The following is an 18028-nucleotide window of genomic DNA, read 5'->3' on the forward strand; positions in this document are numbered from 1 at the left end:
ACCAAACATTGCCCGTTTCTCACTGGACAAAGGCCCTCAGAGTTATAGCCAACATTATCAAACGTGCCGACTCCGATAGCTCCACCAACAGGCATCACAGACAGAGGCAAGACTGTCTACTGTCCAATAAGGCTCTCTTGAGTTTATGTGGCTAATCATGGATTGATAAGTAATGATTACTCCATCACTATCCTTTTTTCTTTGTGGAGCAAATGGATTGTATTGTTTATCTCTGACAGCCTCTGGCTGGAATACGTGTATTAATCAGCAGAGTGACTTCTTGTCAAGCCTTTCCTCATGATGGGTGTCTGTCTGTCCCTTAAACCTAGAGGAAACCTACAAAATACGCTTGTTAACAAAGGCACACACCTGACAAAACTGACATCTGCTATGCTCCACTGTACTGCACGCAGAGTTCACAGTGAGCTGTGAAGGGCTCTGGGAAACAACCATGCAGTCCACGGCAGTTAAATGTGTGCCATGTCCAGCATCTATTTGAGAATGGTCCTTAGCTGGGCTTTAAATAAGGCATATGTTTTTCTGTTTGTTTGTTTGTTTGTTTGATTTTGTTTTGTTGTTGTTGTTTATGAGATACTCCACAATTGGCACTTCTCGTGTCTTATTTAAAAATTTCCTTCATAGAGATCATTTACCTGGCTTCTATAAAGTGTGCTCAATCCCAGAACATCAGCAGGGATGTTTGCTCACCTGGGGCTTCCTGCTCCTTACTTTAGAGGCACAAAATGATAATCATGATTAAAGCATGTAAACAAACAAACAAACTCTCTCAGGTGATGCACACCTGTGATTCCAGCACTCGGGGAGGCAGAGGCAGGGAATCTCTTTGAGTTTGAGGTCAGCGCTACAAAGCAAGTCCAGGAGAGCCAAGGTTACACAGAGAAATCCTGCCCCCCCCCAAAAAAAAAAAAAAAAAACAGAAAGAAAAAGAAAAAATTCTTTGATAGTTGTGGTGAGGAGAATGGTGTGGAATTTCACATGATAATACTTATTCCTAATTAGTCCCATGCTGACTTTAAGAAAATAAACTGAGGCCTAAAACCATCCCTTTAGTTTTAGACTCATGGAAATCTACAATGTAACAGCCCTGGGCTACAATGCTAAATATCATTTTGATCTGACTATAGGCACTGTCCTAAATAATAGTAGACTTGCTTCTTTTTCCATTTTTATTAAGAAAACCAATAAAAACAAAGACTTTGAATCACCAGTCTCATCATTGGTCTGCTCATCTGGAAATTATGTGGACATTTAACAATTCTCTATCCCGATGAATGGGTATCACTTCCCTAAAGCAACTATCCAAGACCAGTTACCGACATAGGAGAAAACATTCACATAAAAATGGCCGTGTGTTCCTAAACAAAATGCTAAGAGCTGCTGGGTAGATGTCATGATGATCCTCGTCTTGCATTCCTTTGTAATAACTCTCTTCTTTTTTAAATTCACTTTTTAACATTCGTAGGCTAATTTCATAATAAGAGTAAAACATAAGCTTAGAATGTACTTAGCTTATTGGGCCCACGTCTCCCTCCCCCAGTTTTGGTATGGAAATAAAAAAGGCTGTTTCTTCCACAAAAGCCAAGGACACCTGTCCACACTATTCCCGAAGGAAGGGAAAATTGTAAAGGACCTCAGCGCCATCCAGATTAAATCACAATATCCTGGTTCAGATAACTCATGAGTGGCACTCATCATGGGCCCAAACATCTCCCTTCACTGGTTAATTCATTAGTTCACATGACACAACACAAAGTTCCACAGACAAGATCTCCCTTTTCTTAAGGAATGAGTCTCCCTTAGGCATGGACCTCAGGGAACAGGCATATTCACCAGCACCTAGGCCTCACTTCAGTCTGCTTCAAGTGCGGGTCCCCTGTGCCTCCTGAGTGACTGTGCCCATGGGTAAGAAGGCCCAATGAAAAGTAATGAAGCCACCATCTCCTACCACTTGTGATGTCATCGCTATCAGCTAGGGCCACACTGATAAGCAAACACGTAAGTCACATGTGGATAAAATATTTTTTGGTTCCTAGTACCTTCCCATCATTGGTCCATTCTTGGAGACTTTAATTTTTTAAACTTATATGCCTTTGAGCTACTACTAAATACATACAAAGAAAGCATCCCAAACAAGTCCATGAACCTGATGTCTCACTTACATTGTTCTCTCTGTCCTTACATGCAGAACTAACAGCCAAGATTTTGTTTCTTGGAAGAGCTGAGTAAGAAGGCTGCCTGTCACCATTCTGTGGAAGAAAAGTAGACTTAGCCAGATTCAGAAGTTTAAGCAGAGCCTAGCTAGGTTCCCTTTTAAGAGCCAGTGTTTTCTGTTTATTCTGAAACAATGTAAAAGACACTTGTATATCTATTACCTCATAAGGCCCATCGCTGTTATGATTATAGCTACACAAAGTACACACTCATGAATGTTATAACTCCTTCATTGGGCCTTCTTCAGATATTAGATAGTCATCCTTATTTCATGGTGTATTCTAGCTATACAATCTTTGAGGTATACTTAAACTGATATGTACATCTTAAGAAAGTCAAATGACAGTCATAAGTGGCTTGGATGGGCAGGAAAAGGAATGGTAAATTTCTTGATAAAAGAAAAGTTTTGGACAAGAAAAATGTTGGCACCTACAGGGAAACTAGACAAAGAAAAGCAAATCAAGTGGAAAAAAAAAAACAAAAGTTAGAGCAAAAAAAAAATCAATAAAATTGAAAATATAAAGTCATCTCCAGCCAGTGACACTGTTGAGCTAAATGTAGGTCCTCACCTCCCCCTCCTCTCCTTGCTCTCTGCCTCACCTTCTCCAGGGAATCACATGACCCAATCCTCCAGCCAGTCCCCCAACTCACCCCAGGAGCCACTCCCACAGCCTTTCCTTGGGAACCCACAGGCTATGCTGGCCAGGAAAGCAGACAGCAGATACTCACCTCTCTTCCCCTTTCCTGCAAATCCATTCCATCCTATAATTGATCCATACACACCTTTCCTTTATTTTTTTCACTCACTAACGTATTTTTTTCCTTTAGGCATTATTGATTTAATAACAAAAAATATAATTCTAACTAAAGAATCTCAATAGACAGAAAACAAAATGTGCTCTTTCTATATGCGTTTCTCATAAAAATAGTAGGAGTTCGTCTACTGTATCTACTTAACAGGGGTGCTCAGCACTTTGAACCTGAATAAAATCCTTGCTGATATGCTCCAAGATCACTGGCCTAAGTTTGAACTTTTCCTTCCTTCATTTGAACCACCATTTGCTCACTCACCAACAACAATAAAATCAACAACGGACAATAAGTCACAATGATAACAAACATGACACGGTTCACACAAAACGGTAGGTGCCTCTTTCCACAGTGAGCGTCAGCGTCTAGGGGAACGTTCGTCTTCCTGAGCTTCAGCAGCCCTGTGACCACTAGATCAATGCTGGTTCCTTACATTTTTGATATTTTAACTACAGTCCAGGAAGTAAGCCTGCATCTACCATCCACTATCTCCTTAATAGTGAAGAACAGTGTCCTCAGTTTCACAGGACTCAGAGCCCTGTGCAAATGGCTATCAATCAGATTTAATAAATTTATGTTGGAATTTATTGCTTCAAATATATTCGCAATAGTAGACAAAATGTGCACTCGGATAAGGAGCAACATACAGCTATCTTTTATCCTTGATCATTTAAATATTTATTTCCTTAAGTATTTGCTTAGTTTTATTAATTTACTTACAGTGAGAACAACTTAAAACCCAAGGGTAACCTAAGAACAAAATCTGAAATGTTCCTAATTTCTAATAATATTTAGTAAACAAGTGCTAATGAAGACTATTCTTTTTACATATTTGCTTGGGGCGTCTGTGTGTGCGCGCGTGCATACAAGTACCACTTCACACATGAAGAGATAAGAAGACAACTTCGGGAATAAGTTCTCTCCTTCCAACATGTGGGTACGGGGGATTGAACTCGGGTACTTGGGCCGGGTAGCAGGTACCTTAACCCATTAATCCATCTCACGGGCCTCTTACGAAGTCTCTAATGGACCTCAGAGTTAAAGGGTTAATCAAAATCATTGATTCAGATACCCCAGAAATCTCATCATCGGCCAGGGCTTGGTTGCCTGTGGGTTGGTTAGTTCTTACTTTGTTTATCAGCTCACTTACAGTACTACCAATAAAGTCAATAAACATGAACTACAAATCTGAAAGTGGTGGTGCTAAGAAACATCTGATGGCTTACTCTCTGCAGAACTGAGACACTTTAAGGGAGGTTCTGAGATCTCAGCTGCCTCCCTTTGTGTCAAAGTCATCTGTGAACTTTCCGTGTTCTTCTTTCATTAAGTTTATCTGAATTGTAAGGATAGTCCACAGGACAGTCAGTCTTCAAGATAGTGTCTGGTGGGCTCCACACCTGTGGCACCTCCACCCTGTGTTCTCTCTTCACACCTTGAATCATGGCTATCCGTGTGAGCAGTAGAACACCGTGAAAGTTTGTGCCTTAGGAGGTAGCTTATATTGTACACTAAGAATCTAACTGATTCTGCCATGCCTTGATTGCTCTGGGGAAGATAACTGCCATGTTCTAAGGACACTCAAGGCGGAACACTCATGTGGAGAAGATGCGTGGTCCCCATCAACAGCCAGCCATGGACATGAACCTTGCAGGCAGATATCATACACACACTCCAGCAAACACTTTACACCACCAAATTGACAGGAGACACCACATAGAAGAAACCCCTGGGTTCTGGCCTCATGGAAATAACATGTTTAATGCTTTGAGCCATGAAGTCACTGGGTGAGCTACTTTACAGCTAGAGATGACAACCGTTCTCAGGAAATAGTCCTAGTTCTGAGAGTTGGCATCAGAAGTATTTTGTTTTAGAACAAAACAAAACGTTTTAAAATTAGGGCCCCAAAAGAGACAAACTTAATTTGTCCACTAGTCACCTTATACATGTGACCGGAAGGAATTTTCACACCTGCATTTTGCCTGTAATTCCTCATGAGGACAAGTGTGGAGTCCTCCAGATGCACCAAAAGCAAATTCTCAGCAAGTCTCAGATTTAAGAACATTTTCAGACTTTCTAGGTTAGAGGAAGAGTCAGCTAAGCACCATCTTCCTATCACAGCAAGGATGTCAACGCCGCCTTCTTCCCTCATCCCACATGCTCCATCCGCACGAGTTCAGGCCCAGACATGCACCACTGATGGAATGTATAAACTGCTAACACAAAACAAACCTCAATACTAAGAAATCCTGAGGATGAACCGAAGCTCTCCATGATTAACAGATTTAGGCTGAGCAGAATCCTATTAACCACAAACCAGCAGATTCCCTCTGCTGGTCCTATAAGCATTCTTTTATTTTATTCATATACAGGCATCTATTCCCTTGACATAATTTAGGAATAAACAGGCTACCTATGGAATAAAGATGATGAGCCAGCCAGCTAATGTGTGAATTAGGGGGCCCTCGGATCACTGTTTCAAGGTAGACCCTCAGCAAGGCACAGTGAGGTCTTTGGAAAAAGATAAATGAGGGTAGGGTGTCTGTGGGTAGCAGCACACAGACAGTCCTAATGGCTGCATTTATTTCTCCTGTGTTCGGTAGTGAATTTTAGTTTCTGTTGTATTAAAAATTAAAGAGTACATAAGTCAGTATGTAAGAAGTAGAGTTATTTTGGAGTCAGTAATGGGAATGTAATAGCATCCAAGTTTGGATTAGCCACTCAATCCCTCATGAGTCAGCCTATTAAAGGAGTTAAGCCTGTGGTTTCCATTCTTTGCAGAGTGTGTGTTGTACTTCACACAAGAAAAACACCTTCCATTCTTCACAGGGTGTGCTGTACTTCACAGAGTAAGAATACCATGGCTGATGAAACTGTTCAGTAAAGATGGAGATGTTGGTTTCCACTTGTGTGGTTAAGAGGCTTGGAGACTTTTGTACTTCTAAAGTTTATTTCCTTGACAGAGGTTGCTTTGACACTAACTTCTGTCAAAGGCATAGATGAACAATATATAAATAAAATAAGAGTATGTACTGCAGGACCAGTCTTAGAAATGAACCGAAATATGCAGTTTAATTCAATTCACTACAACTTAGGTTGGTTAAAGATGGAGGGGTTTTATTAATCATTAATGAATCTAAATTAATCAGATCTCTGGGCTGGGAAAATGACTCAATCAGTGGGTAAAAGCACTTGCTGAGAAAGCCACATGGCCCACATTCAATTACCACATAACACCATGAGGAGAGAAACAACTTCCAAACACTTCCTCAGACACGTGCACAGTGGCATACGCACACCCACTCACAATAACACATTTCTGTTTCACAGAACTTGCTTTTAACTGCCCCCAGATCTGTATCCCTTCAAGTAATCACCCGAGATTTGAGCTCATTCTTTCATTCACCTTTAAGGGTACATCATAATAAAAAGCAGTTGAGACACTGGACCAAAACATTAGCTACATACATAGACCCAGTTATCACCTATATAATTGACAAGGTCCATTTTTAAGAGAATATTGTCTTTGGTGGTGAATTCTGTCTTTGCTGAATTAGATTGATAATACTTATTACTGTGTGCACTGAAGTCATCCATGTTTGGCCTTCTTTCAATTAGACAATTATTCAAACAATCATTTTCATATAAATAATTTGTCTCTTGTCTAAATAAAACCAGTGGCCATCTGCCTAACACAATTCAAACAGCAGCACCATGGTTCACAGCCTAGGACATGCCCTTCAGGGAAATGGTCAAAAAGACTTGATCTACATATATAGTGAAGCTCAGGGTGTCAGAAAATAACAACATGAATAATAATACTTATTTCTTTTTTCCCCTTTTCAAAATTGACCATCCTTATTCATGGATGCAAACCCATCCCATTCTAATATCATTCACAGGTGGGAAGAGCTATGACCAAGAGTGATGACCAAGGACTTTAACTATGTCCAACTTGCACATCTCACAGCAGAAATAAGGGGGGGGGGTGTCTTTTTCCAACATTATTCTAAGTTACAGTTTAGTCAAAACTCTTTGATTCACACATCTTAGAAAACTCACAGCTCTATAGGTTATTGATATATTTTCTCCTTATCCTCGCTGATTTATTCACTGATGTGCTAATATAAACGATAAATTAATAAATCAAAAAGGCCAAGAGCAACATCGCTGAATAAAACAGCTGTCTGTCAAGGGTCCATTCCCCACAAAATTAACAGGTCTGATCACTTTCCCTAAGTATGTATACTTTCTTCACATTTAAGTCATTCAGAGTTCTTGTCTCCCACCATCTCTATGTTCACTGTTGGTCCATGTTTGCCCTCTTTTGGACTTAAAGATGGTGTCATGAATAAGCAAGCACCCAGAACCTTACTACACAACTAGAATCAACAAATAATTTTGGTCATTGTCTTGTACCTTTAACATTAAAAAATTAATAAACAAAGTCAAAGGGTACATAAATGAATCACAGAAAAATATGTATGTAATAGAATATTAAGCAACCTTGAAAATGAATGAAAAACCACTTATCTACTTTAATTGGATTATAGTGATGGTAAATCACATGAATTATCAGCCCTCAGTCTGACAACATTTCCATCAATGCTTACCACTGCATCTGTTGGTGTTACTTATAAATTATACCCATTTACTACTTTGAAAAAAATGCAAGCAACATTCATAAGCCAACCTCCCAACCCACGAACATAAAATTCAAGCTATTACTCACATAAATTTCTTCTTTCCTTACCCACAGAGGTAAAAGCCAAGACCTTTGGCATTCCAGGATGATTCAGTTGGAGTGGCTGCACCCCCTTGGTGAAATCATGCACGAACTTTCAAAAGACAAAAGAAAGGCGGACAGTTAGATGTAGCCGTAAGTACTTATCTCAGAAACAGTGTGGTTCAAAAGATGGTTTCATACGTGTCCACCAAGTAGTGTAAGAATTGTTCTACCCCATTACACACACTCTTCACCCCCCCACACACAAACAAACATACACCACTGTGGGTCCCTTGTTAGTATCTTCTTTTTTTTTTTTTCCTTTAGATTCCACATATGAGAGAAAAGGTATTTTCTCCTTTGTACACCCAATAGGTAGCTACCTCCTACACCCCTGAAAATGTCTGTGGCAACACCTTAATGCAGCTAAGCATGAGTATCTGTGTGTCTAGGCGTCTTCCATGACATAGAGGTGTGGCAGATTTTACTGGTGTAGCACAGGGGAATTCAGGATTAAAACTTGACTAAGAGCTGTTGCTTCACATCGTGATTTCTTAACTTTCTCGAAGGTAACACACTCGACATTTTCCTCACACATTCCTCCAGTCCTTACTCAGGAGCCACTGAGGCCCGAGAGCCCGATGTTATACTGGCCTGCATTTCTCCCAGGTATTTGCCACGCCCCATGACCTGGCAATAATGTGTGTATCTAATAGACTTCAGTTTATGGTTTAATCAGAAGCATTGACACATGTGCCCCAGAAGTCCTCATTACCGATCCAAGCTCAATAGATTTTCCTCATTTATTTATCTGTACGTGGCTGACTCTTTCTGCATAATTTATTGATTTTTTTTTTTCAGTCAGGGTTTCTGATTAAAAATCTTAGTGCCCATGAATCATGGAAATCCGAAAACAAAATCTTTCACTAACACAGCAAGCGATTTCCAGGCTCCTGTCCACAGCGCAGGTAAATAAGACGTTGTATTAATTGGACCTAAGGCCTGAACATACAGATTAATCAACCAGGTGGCTTCCTACACTCTGATGTTCATGATTCATTCAACTGACTCCTAAAGTCAGTGGGGTGAATGAGTGCACCTCAAACTCCACAGTAGAGACACACAGACCACACTCAGGATCATGGGAGAGTCTTCCTGCACACTATTTAAAACCTCAGATCAGCTCTCTACTGATGGGAAAACATAGCATAAAAAACAAAATAGAACTTTAGAGAACTGTGTCGATGAATACAACAGCCATAGCCTTATCTTTAAAGGGCCTGGGTTGCAGGTTGCACTAAATCTACAGAAACTCAGTCCGCACCAACAGCTGACACCTGGCTGGTTTGTTCATTTTCATTTTGTTTTGTTTTGATAATTGAAAGATAAAATTGTGCACATTAAGTGTGCGCATGATGTTTCAAAGGGCTTAAACACCACAGAATGACTAATTTCTAGCTAGCTAATTTCTGCGCTACCTGATTGTCACATCTGTGCCAAAAACACTTCACATTGCCCCAGTGATGGAACTCTTTGTTGTTGCTTTTGTTTTGTTTTGCTTTGCTTTGCTTTGTTTCCTTTTCTGTGGCTATTTGGTTTGGGGCCTGTTTTCTTTTCTAAGATAAGATCTAATTATGTGGCTCAGAATGGCATCAAACACATAGCAATCACCCTGCCTCAGTCTCCTGGCTGCTAGAATGATAAGCAAGAGCTGTTATGCCTGGCTAACCTTTTATTTTATGTCCGTTGGCAATTGTCGTTCTTCCATCTGAGGTGAACTCATGGATGGCACAAATCATTCAACACACCATGAACCACTGTGCTTACACGAGACTCTTCATCCTAGCCTACAGAGCAGGAACTGCCAGGTGCAGGGTATTGAATCTGAGAAGTAAAAGGCTTTAGTAAGTTGCAATAATCTTTTTCTAAAGGGTGACCAATACTTCGGAAGCAATTAACAGGCTTGCTATATAAATTTTGGAGAATCTGAATTTTTAAAAATACAGGTTTTAGGAAACTCAGAAGCAAAACAGCCTTAAGCTATCATCGTGATACCTTAGTCTCCATATATCAAATCTAGCCAAACCACAGCTTTCACACAGGCCTGTGATTAACCAAAGAATGGCTCTTATTTGGCCTCTTCAATTAGTAATTTATGTAATATAAAAAAGCTCCCTTATATGCAGGTCCTAGCCAACAATGTGCGTGTATTATTATACATAATATACCTGTATTATATATAATATGTTTGTGTATGGAGGCATAATGAAATATAAAGAAAGGAAAACAAGACTGAATAATAACAAAGCTCGCATGGCGGTGAGCTCATGTAAGTCCTTTGAATACTGTCTCAATAGCTAACAAAGGTTCAATTCAAAATGAGTCCTGAAAGGGGCAGTATCCACATACAGTTCATGAGGGGCTTTTACCTTCCTAGGAGATCTTGAATATGAAATTACATTTCATTGTCTGGATACTTCTGTAGGCTGTAGCTCTTTGTAACTACAAGAAAAATTATTGTGTTGTATTCTTTAAAGATATATTTTAGATGAATGTTTAAAATAATAATTATGAAATTGTTGAGAATTCTGATTCATTGCTCCTAAATCTCAAAGAGTAACAATTGAGGAGTTTGAAAACAAAGAAAATTGCTTTTTACTCTATGTCACAATTCTAAAATGTATTATTGTGGCTGAGTAAGTGATGTACTAAATAAGTAAATAAACTTGATCAATCTACACAAGCTCCATTAGAAATTTTAGGTGTAGACCACATCCCAATTAAAATACTCAAAGTCCAGCGGCTCGGTGTGGCGGGGGCAGTCTACTGGACAGGGTGTGCCTATAAAATAACATCACAAAGTAATATGTAATTCCCCCCCCCCTTTTTTTCCCCTCTTCTCTCTCCCTCTCCAGGATCTCACTGTAGAGCCAAGGTTCTTGCTGGTATTACTCATAAGTACCACTACACTAACAGTTTTGTTTTTATTCCTCTTTTTTTTTTTTTTGAGAATGTCTCACTTTGTAGCCCATGATACCATGATAGCCTCAAAGATGTGGGCCAACTTCCTGACTCAGCTTTGAAAGCGCTAGGATGCTAGGCATGGCCCTATGTCTGGCCCCCAGTCACCCTTCTTGTTACCATAAAGAATCCATACTCATTGCCCATCGTTTCCCCCCCCCTTCCCTTAATTTGTCTGGAAATCAAAGTTGATACAACAAGCTATTATGAATTTCATCAGGAGATTACTTAAACAGTAGTAGAAAAGAAATGTGAGCACTTGAAATGCTAACAACAGCCTTACTGTGTGTTACAGAGATTGAGGTCTGTTGAGGTGGATTGAGGTCTCTCGTTTATGGATTACCTTCTGTTGATCTGAATTAATCAGAAACCATCATATTACCAGCTTTCTGCCACAGGTAGACTGGAGTGTTTTATTTTGTAAGGTCGAGGATGGAACCTCAGCTATGCCAGGCAAGTATTCTCTCACTGAGCTACATTCCCAGCCCTTTAGTATTCACTAATCATTTGTTCAGGCTAGTTGATAATATAAAGAATAAGAAATTTTTCATTCTTTATAGCCATATTTTAAGCGTTCAACAGTTCAATGAAGACTTTCTCCCCTCTGCACCAAGATTCTTGGGCAAGACCAAGATTTACTCTTTCTCCCTATAGCAACAGCCTCCCCACTCCCTAACGAGCTTACCTGGATCACTCATGAGACTTGAGTCACAACGCCACCATCTTCAGCTCACAGAGTCTCTTTCATTTGATTAGTTCACTTCTATTGTAAAAGAATTATTATGTCTTTGTGTGTGTGTGCGTGTGTGTGTGCACGCACATACACGCGCACAAGTGCACAGGTGCCTTTGGAAGCCAGAAAAGAGATCTTGTCCCCTGGAACTGGAGTTACAGCTAACTGTGAGCTGCCTCAGAGGGGAGCTGGGATCTGAACAGGAAGCTCTCCTGACCACTGAGCAATCTCCATCCCTGAGATCTGCGTGTTTCTGATGAAATGTGAGCCCTCAAACTGCATCCACACCTTCTTACCTAGGCCTTTCATCTCCTCCTCACTTCTCACTCAAAGAACAGCAGCTTAGGACTTTACTTATGGTCAAATGTCTAAACAAATCATGTAACATACACAACAAAACCCAAAACAGCTGGTTAAGAGAATGGAATAAACAGGCTGCTGTTATGGTGGTTAGGCATACATTACTGAATTAAAATCCTTTCATAATTGGACCATTCTCCTCACCAGTCCAGTCTAGCCCTGCTATGAGAGGATTCTAGGAAGATCATGTGCCTTTTATGGGATACTTCCTCATCGTAGCACAAAGAGGAATGCTCCATCACTTCATCCATGACACCCATGACTAGGTGTCCTCCTTGAGATACCAACAATGCCTTGTGAGTCTTGGCTGAGCGGGGTCTGGTTTGTTCCTACCAAGGTAGCTGATCTCTTGGTCCTGACTAAGAAATAAGTTACAGTCAACTGTATCGGTCAGAGGAGGACACTCTAAAACAAAATGTGAATTAACAGTTGTAGATTATTACTAACAAGTCCCAAAGACAGAGGGCAGACAGTTTATAGGACCAATAGAAAAAAAATTAATGATAACTTTATTGAAAAATTAATAATAACTTTATTGAAGTCTGTGGTAAAAGTGAGAGAATTTCCTACTGGAAGTCTAGGTGGTGGGTTAGGGAAGCCAGTGGACATGTGGGGCAAGTCAGCAGGCAGCCCATGTCTGTTGGGAGATGGCTACCAGCAGGACAGGGAAGGTTCTCATACCTTGAAGACCTGGGTAACTTTAACCCTGCTCAAAATGAAAACTGGGGTATCAGAAAACTTTTTTTTTTTCATTTCCAGGTCATTTTATCACCTTTCCTTTATTGCTGATTTTTTTCATTAAGTTGCTTTCTTATTTATGAATCCTCTTGAACTCTCTAGCTAAAGATTTTACAATATGAAGATGGGGGCTACAGAGGTGGCTCAGAGTTAGGAGCACATGTTGCTCTTTGCAGAGGACCTAGATTCAGTTCCCATCAACCACATGGTGTCTCACAAACATCAGTAACTCCATTTTGGGGACCAGACACCCTCAACTGACTTCCATTGGCACCAGGGATGCATGTAAATCAATTTTTAAATTTGTTTTAAAGCATGAAAACATCAGCTCTCACATTTTATGTACCTTTCATCTTCAAAAAAGAGTGAAAAATCTTCACGAGTATTACATCACTAAATAGATTATAATGCACCCACTCTATATAATTGAAAGCATTTGTTGGAAATGTACAACCTGGGCCCATTTCCAGAGGCGCATACTTCGGTGGAACTGATTAATAAGCTTAATAGATGTACAATATTAGCCTTGATGGCCTATTCGATTTTGTTTTTACATTTATAAAAAATCATGAAATAACAGTTGTAAATCATAGCTAATAACTAGAAACTACCAATTACATCCTTCCATCTACAAAGCTCTATCATATCTGAAATGACATGTTTCATAAGCAGGTTTGTATCTAGGCATGGCACACAAATTAGCGGTTTACAGAGCTGAGGTACTTCTGCTTGGATGTCGCCCAATGGATAGAATCGTGTGACTAGAACTTCAGGTCATGGTGTCTTAAATTCCTTAGCCCATTTGTTTTGTTATATAAATGCATCCATTTTTTAATATATACATAAACATGCATGAACACACTACTGCCAAATGAAAAAAGAATACATAACTCATGACATATGACATACATATGGCACATGTGTCTGAACATAAGCATTACATACTTCCTGTGTGATGTGTGTGCTCACTTTGTGTAGGCGCGCCTGGGTGTTCATGCATGTTGAGGCCAGGCACTGACCATGTTGTTTGGTGACACAGGTTCTCTCACTGACCTGGAACTCCCCAGGAAGGGTGGATGGCCAGAGAATCGCAGAGCTCACCTTACCTCTGCCTCCCCAGGGCTGAGACAGTAAGCATGCTACCATGACCATTTTCTTGTATGTGGGTACCAGGAAACTGACTACAGGCCCTTGTAAGGCAAGCAAGCACATTACCAATTGAGCTGTCATCCAAGCCTGAGATGCTCCATTTTTCTTTGCTATTTTCTACATAGGAAACAGCCTACTATATCATTTCTAATTCGGTAATTATTATGCCTAATTGGATTAATTACCCTTGGTCCATGACAGTCTCATCACTGACTAGTGCTTTGACCATATTTGATTTTATTTACAAACTCAATCATGTTTAATAATGCAATAAACACCCACCAGCCAACCACCCAAGTTCAAAATAACAAAACTAGCCATCACTCACATTGTTGGCCCATGGCTCATTGCCCACGGCGGTCACTGCCAAGGTCTCTACGAGCAGGCTAGGCTCCATTCACATTAGGGCCTCCAATCTGTGGAACACAAGGCAGATATTAAAAAGGATGAAGTAGGAAGATGTTCTTCATGGCCATTAGTGGGCAGGGCAGCTTAATCTCAGATCATGATACTGGCCCAAGCACAAATTCATTCATTCATTCATTCACTTGTACATTTCATATTATTCTAATGAATATGCAAATTCACTATACAAAAAAAATGAAAGCAACTATTTATATAAATATTGAATCCCTACACTTTCTGTCTACAAGGGAAATAACAGACCTTCTTCCAAACAGACCCAGGTACAGAGTTGGAGACACAGCCATTTTTAGATTCCAGATACAAGCTTATCATTATTGTCTATTCATCCTTCCCATTGTTTTCATACACTTTTAAATACAATAAATACAGATGAACTGCGTGCTAACCCAGAGCAGATATCTCGGTGCATCCAAATGATTCTTAACATATAGAGGTAAAAATGTTAGTTTTTAGAAGGCTACAATTATACATCAATAGATAAAAATTAACCTTTTGGCCAGAAAACACTGCTGGCGGCCCACTCTTGGGCTCCTTTCATCTTGCCACTATTTATTTACTCATTTAATTCCTTTTAAACAACAGACCAAGTACAGTCAACGTCACCCACCAGCGCAGGACCACTGACTGTTCTGCACACCCGAGGGCCCTCTTACTCACAGCTCAGCAGGCAACAGTTGGCTGGGATTGGTCTCTTAATAACGTCACCCAAACTCAGAGTAGAAAAAGGGCACTTAGCAGAGCTCAGTGGGTGTGAAGAACAGGAGTGAGTCAGAGAGTACAATTTTCTTTGTAAGAATGTTAAGTTCTCAGTGGATAAGGTACAGATCGCCAAATGTAATTAACAGAAACATCTATTGATAATTAACACAGAATGTCCATCTTAGATAGTCTCCTCCCATATACAAGCAGTACAGTGTGGGGTACTGGACAGAAAACATCAAAGCTTATATCCATACAATTTTTATCAATTAAACAATCTTAAAATAGGATAGAAAATACCCCATCACCAGTCTACATATGATGAACCTTAATTTTATGCATAATTAATTTAATTTATGCAAAGCACATTTTATACATAACCTTACACCATTCCTTCTTACTTCCTGAGGGGGACCTACCAGGCCTGCCACTTGTCCAAAGTGGACGTAAAAGAGGCACAGAAGGGAAGGAAATGGCTGCTGGGCCCTTTTGCTTATAAAAGTCAGATTAGCAGACCTGAGTCAGTCTTGGTACTTTATTTGAAGGACTCTCAAAGCTACTGGATCCAAGGCATGAGGACAGTATTTCTTATTCTCTTTTTCATTTTTAATAATAAAATTCACAGCCCCAAACCACTCTGAGCTGTTTTTTCTATGTTACCCACTTGTGTTAAGTTAACGCCTGTCCTTGGTTCGCAGCCAACACTCATCCTCAGGCCTTATCCATTCTGAATTTATTTACTATTTGAACCACTTAGGACTGACCACACATGACCACCACCCTGTCACCCCCATTGTCCCACTAGGCCACCTGGAATTTTAACAATGTTTCTCCCTTCCTCGTTTATACACATAAGATCTAAACACATGTGTATTCTTAAAACACGTTTTCCAAGAAACGGTGGTCAGGATGGGTCTACCCAGATTTGGTGACAGGACTTGAACCCAGCCCTTTATACACCTGTGCTGCTTCTACCTATGTCACAGTCACGAGGCAAGAGAAGCCTACAAAAATACCCACACTGGGACATGCACCCCTGAAGTCAGCCTGAACCTCTAACTAGCTGTGTGACGTCAAGAAAATCGAGGAGCCTCTCTGTGCTCCGCTCCCCGTGCGAAAGACATCGACAGCTCTGGCCCCTGAGCAAAGTTAGTCATCCTCTTCACAGCCAGTTAGAAGCCCTCCCATGACATTTCTGAGCCCCTTGTCCAAATCTTTGCTCCTGCAGCTGCAGCAGTGCCCGAGCGATGGTGAAAGACAGACAGACAAACCAGGTTCCACCCCAGCAGGCACTCATGAGCTGTGGAACTGCAGAGACGTGACCCGGTCTCTCTGTCTTAGGCCCCGAACTCGGAGGATTTGTAGATTGAGGACAGCAACACCTTCCTGGGTCCAACAGGGTGAAGAGCTACGGACCGACCGATGGACCAGGTGGACTGACGGATGGACTGACAAGACCGATCCTCAGAGCAACGCCCCCCCTGTGCATACCTGGCAGCGACCCACACCCCACACACACCTATCTGCTCAAACAGTCCCCTAAAGGTTAGACAATAAGACTCGTTCCATGCTCAGGCCTAGCCGTGGGTTTCAGCGAGAATGGACATTGGGGCAGATATCACTGGGAGCTGTTCCTTTGTGGTCAAAACATCCCAGTTCAAAGAAGATATCCACCCCAGAGGGGTGCACTTCTGAAAACCAAGAGACCATGCAGCAAATAAATTGATCTCTGGGAGTCTATGCAGCCAGAACGGTTGTTTTCTTTTGTGTTTTGTTTTTCTTTAGATGAGTTCTCTTGAAACCCAGGCTGGCCTGAGGATGGTATCGAACTCCTGATCTGCTGCTCGCACCTCTTGACTGCTGGGATGAGAGGAGTATGTCATCACTCCTTACTATCACACAGTGCTCGGGGTTTCAAACTCAGGCTTCCAGAAAGCCAGGAGAGTCCACCAACTGAGCTACGCCCCCGCCCTGCACTGCCATGAATTTCATGAAGCTCAGACTGTTCCTTTCTGAACCAAAGGGGGCTCCCACTAACCAAGCCAAGCCAGTTTCACACCCCACTCCCAGCATGGGGCCTCAGGTGGCCTGAGGGTCCCCTGGGAGCCCCGGGGGGTGTCAGCACGGCTTGTCCTGCACCCAGCCCAGAACACGCGAGGCATGTGTTAGCATCCATTATGTCATTTCATTCCCACCACAGTCCTGCCGATTAGACAGAATAGCCGTAATTAGCCAAGAGTTACTGAATGCAGACACTGTACCGAGCACCCTGCAGCCTGCTGTGCACACGGGCATTCCTCGGGTGTGGGTCCCGAAGGGGAACAGACATCCTTCCTCCCGTTCAGTTCCAGGCAATAGGTCTGGATGCTGAGAACAGGACAAAATCCTCGGAGAACCATCAGCCCTGTGGGTAAAGACAGAAAAAGAGAGCACTCAGACTAAATAAACAAAAGGTGTGGAGCTGACATAGAGCCGAGGAGGGAAAGAAAGCAGCTGTCAGGGGAGAAAGCCTCGCTGAGGTGGTGAGATTTGAATGGAGATACCAGAGGTCCTAATTTAGCCATCGACAAACTGACCCTCAGAGAGGTTAAGGGACTTGCCAGTTGCCACACAGCAGGGAACAGGCAGAACTAGGCAGTGAATACCCCACATGGGTGATGATTCTTACCAAAGATATTAAACCCTGTATCAGTAGCTATAATGACTAAAAGGAAACTAAAATCTTATTTTTAAAACAGCCTTTTGGGGGCAGAAGCGTTTCATGTACTCCAGGCAGGGTTTGAACTTGCAACATAGTCAAGGGAAAACATCTGTTCTTCTCGCTTCCACCTCTGGAGTGTTGAGACTGCAGGCCTGTGCTACCACACCCAGTTCTCCACGCTTCTGGGCATCAAACTCAGGGCTTCTCGGGAGCTAGGTAAGCATTGTAACCCCTGAACCATGTCCCAGGACCCTTTGATGTGTTTTATGTTCAGTTGCTTTTTACCTCGTTGCTTTTTATTACTTTAAACTGTATACATGTGTGTCTGCAGTTGCCTGCAGAAGCGAGAAGAGGGGGTCAAACCTGTTCGGGGCTGGAGGGACTGTAAGTAGCCTGATGTGAGTTCTGGGAACTAAACTTGGGTCCCGTCTTAACT

General features: G+C 41.4%; 1 long non-coding RNA gene and 1 other non-coding gene across 11 annotated transcripts in view; both read right to left on the reverse strand.

Annotated features, from left to right (window-relative positions):
* The window catches only part of LOC129666179 (uncharacterized), a 50539-nt gene that overhangs the window by 30390 nt on the left and 2121 nt on the right, over window positions 1-18028 (reverse strand). For 8 of the 10 annotated variants that reach the window (XR_008718493.1, XR_008718501.1, XR_008718502.1 and 5 more), the window contains 7 exons: window positions 17153-17295; window positions 14095-14182; window positions 11472-11549; window positions 10195-10267; window positions 9495-9649; window positions 7772-7877; window positions 2181-2267 (listed from right to left, as the gene is read on the reverse strand). This is a non-coding gene — a long non-coding RNA (uncharacterized LOC129666179). The remainder of the gene's footprint in view (window positions 1-2180; window positions 2268-7771; window positions 7878-9494; window positions 9650-10194; window positions 10268-11471; window positions 11550-14094; window positions 14183-17152; window positions 17296-18028) is intronic. The other 2 variants (XR_008718494.1, XR_008718495.1) reach the window with 2 other exon arrangements.
* On the reverse strand, window positions 4068-4138 carry LOC129666245 (small nucleolar RNA SNORD113/SNORD114 family). The gene has a single exon (XR_008718533.1). It is a non-coding gene; the product is annotated as a small nucleolar RNA SNORD113/SNORD114 family (small nucleolar RNA).

This window comes from Psammomys obesus, unplaced genomic scaffold (genome assembly GCF_907164565.1).
Source record: "Psammomys obesus unplaced genomic scaffold, mPsaObe1.curated_primary_1811, whole genome shotgun sequence".
In the NCBI taxonomy this organism is placed as follows: domain Eukaryota; kingdom Metazoa; phylum Chordata; class Mammalia; order Rodentia; family Muridae; genus Psammomys; species Psammomys obesus.